We start from the raw sequence: 3,610 nt of genomic DNA, 5'->3' as shown, positions 1-3,610 counted from the left end.
CTTCATCTTCAGAGCTGCTCTGAGAGTCACTTCACCAGCTTTATGCAGTTTCATTTGAGAAAAAATACCGTCAAATACACGCTAAAACTAAAACTGAAAGACCTTCATGACAAACCTTCAAAATAAAAGTCTGGTTTAACTTGAAATTATATGACTGAATATATTACTACTGTATACTACAATGCAATTCTCAAAGTAATAATAATATTATTATTTTTTAAGGAATATCATACAACCAACCATTTTGTATTATTATTAATTTATACAGTTCTGTTGTGCAGCATCATGTCTGATAAAATAAAAAAATAAAAATAAAAATGCAATGTTTTGGTGTTAATTGATTTTCATTTGATTACATTTTAAAAGATTGATTAAATTGTTAAAGTTTTATTAATTCATTTCACTAGACACCATTTTTTATGATAAATTTGTACTGAATCATAAAACACAGCATTCATAAGAAATCAAATGGAAAACACAGAATTTAGGGGGAAATTATATACAGTGGGTACGGAAAGTATTCAGACCCCCTTAAATTTTTCACTCTTTGTTATATTGCAGCCATTTGCTAAAATCATTTAAGTTTCCACCAGTCGGGGCTTTATGGCAGAGTGGCCCGATGGAAGCCTCTCCTCAGTGCAAGACACATGAAAGCCTGCATGGAGTTTGCTAAAAAACACCTGAATAAGATTCTCTGGTCTGATGAGACCAAGATAGAACTTTTTGGCCTTAATTCTAAGCGGTATGTGTGGAGAAAACCAGGCACTGCTCATCACCTGTCCAATACAGTCCCAACAGTGAAGCATGGTGGTGGCGGCATCATGCTGTGGGGGTGTTTTTCAGCTGCAGGGACAGGACGACTGGTTGCAATCGAGGGAAAGATGAATGTGGCCAAGTACAGGGATATCCTGGACGAAAACCTTCTCGAGTGCTCAGGACCTCAGACTGGGCCGAAGGTTTATCTTCCAACAAGACAATGACCCTAAGCACACAGCTAAAATAATGAAGGAGTGGCTTCACAACAACTCTGTGACTGTTCTTGAATGGCCCAGCCAGAGCCCTGACTTAAACCCAATTGAGCATCTCTGGAGAGACCTAAAAATGGCTGTCCACCAACGTTTACTATCCAACCTGACAGAACTGGAGAGGCTCTGCAAGGAGGAATGGCAGAGGATCCCTAAATCCAGGTGTGAAAAACTTGTTGCCTCTTTCCCAAAAAGACTCATGGCTGTATTCGATCAAAAGGGTGCTTCTACTAAATACTGAGCAAAGGGTCTGAATACTTAGGACCATGTGATATTTCAGTTTTTCTTTTTTAATAAATCTGCAAAAATGTCAACAATTCTGTGTTTTTCTGTCAATATGGGGTGCTGTGTGTACATTAATGAGGAAAAAAAATTAACTTAAATGATTTTAGCAAATGGCTGCAATATAACAAAGAGTGACAAATTTAAGGGGGTCTGAATACTTTCCGTACACAATGTATATATGTGTGTGTGTGTGTGTGTGTGTGTGTGTGTGTGTGTATTGGAGTATATCAAACAAGTAGCCCTTGAGATTATTTTATCCCTTCAGGGAGCCCTCACTTACAAAAAGGTTGGAGACCCCTGCTGTAGATACTCACATATTTTTCTCTCAGACTAAAAATAAAAGCCTCTAGCTCTATTAAAAAAGCTCACAGTCTGCAGTTATAGCACCTGAAGTGCAAATTAATTCCCTTTCTCTTCTGTTCTCATTTTGAAATTTAATAGCATGTGGTCACAGCTAAGCAGATTCAGAAATAAGTGAAAATTATAAATATGCAATATGGTCTTTCAGATATGACAGACACCAGAACCTCTATTGGGAGAATTCAGCCATACATCACTATTTATGTGTGACACTTGTTATTTTGTTTCTGCCGTGCAGCAGAATAATGATTCGTCCTACTGCTGATAACATGTTCCTCTAAGAGCTATGCAATTACTGTCTGTGATGTAGAATACTTTACCGAGACAAAGTGAAAGAGAAAACCTTCCTCTTAACATCAAATGGCTAATGGCTTTAGGCTCAGTGTCTTTCATTTGTTTCTTTTCCTTTCTCTTCTTTCTCCCTTTTTTTCTAGAAAGAAAGAAAGTTTAATGTTCGGTAAAGGAAGTTGCAACTATCAGATTTTCAAATCTCAGGAAGCATTCTGATGCTGTAACTTTTCACCATGTCAAAAACTCTCATACATTAGTAATCACTTTTCCCTGAAAATTTTGACCTATGACACCTTGGAACATTGTGGACCTGATAGAACAAAGAAGAAGCCAAGAAACTGATGTAGATCACATGGACAACAGTACAGTGTATCTCAGCAAAGGAGCAATGCACTGTTGTGTGATTGGTCCATAGCCCCACTTGTTTCTGAGACACTTGGCAACAGTCCAAGATTAGGCCAAGAGCCAACAGCATAAAGATAAACTTCATACGAATACAGACAGCTGAACAGGTCATTTATTAACTACATGTACCAGATGCCCAGTATAAATGGATAAATTATAATAAAGCTATTAAACTCATTTGGTGCAATAGGTATTGCAATCAAAGTTAGTTAACACTTTGCCCTCACCTTGCGCCTACACTTCATATTTTAAAATATTTATAAATAAATTAAAATAAGATGACCATGCCAAAAACTGCTCATTTACTCATAGATCATTATATACTGTATATTATATGAATACTTTTGCATTTGCTCGCAAACATTTTGAGTTTTCCTTGCTTCTCATAAATAAAGTAATTTCAAGTTCAATTTGAATCAGATGTGACCGAGAGTTATGAATTGTAATTTGTCTATCCCTCATCGAACTGACCCATTCCAGACAATTTGTGGATGATTGCAAGCATTTTAGGAGGATAATATTGCATTGTTAATGAGCCTCTGTTTTATAAGGTGGTGATTTACTATGAATTTGTACAGTGTGAATCATAGGAAAACATGATTATTTTATTTTTTAATAAAGTATGAAAGTCCACCCCTAACGCTATCCCCTAAACATCAGTGGGGCATAAGCACATTGTATGAACAAGATAATTTTTTTATATTTTTGTAGCTTATTCATTTGTTTGTTTATATATTTTTCTGAATATATAAGAAATATTCTTATATATTCTTATAATTTCCGTCATAGAGAAATTGGCCATAAAATACCAACACAAATGTCTTATTGCTTCAGCAGGCTATATCTCTCCTTCGCTCTCTCTCTCTCTCTCTCTCTCTCTCTCTCTATATTTTTTTTTCAATTCAATTGAGCTTTATTGGCATGACTTGCACCGTATTGCCAAAGCATTGACATATAATACATAAACAAAACAAGAATAGATCTATAAATCAGTAAGTAAATAATTACATGAATAAATTTTTTTATAAACAAGACATAAGAAAATAGTTACAATATTGTCTTAACTAAAAAAAAAAAAAAGAAAACGTACTACATACTTTAAACTACAACATGTGTAGATGTAAAAAAAAATATGCTTTAGTTTACATTTTTTAGTTCTCTCTCTCTCTTATTCCCTCAAGTTCTAGTTCTACTTTTTTTTCTCCTTGTCAGTCTTCAAGATCAGTGTTTCCCAACCTTTTTTT

The sequence above is a fragment of the Sinocyclocheilus grahami genome, unplaced genomic scaffold, assembly GCF_001515645.1.
Source record: "Sinocyclocheilus grahami isolate Dianchi unplaced genomic scaffold, SAMN03320097.WGS_v1.1 scaffold398.1, whole genome shotgun sequence".
In the NCBI taxonomy this organism is placed as follows: domain Eukaryota; kingdom Metazoa; phylum Chordata; class Actinopteri; order Cypriniformes; family Cyprinidae; genus Sinocyclocheilus; species Sinocyclocheilus grahami.
This window is presented reverse-complemented; position numbering follows the sequence as displayed.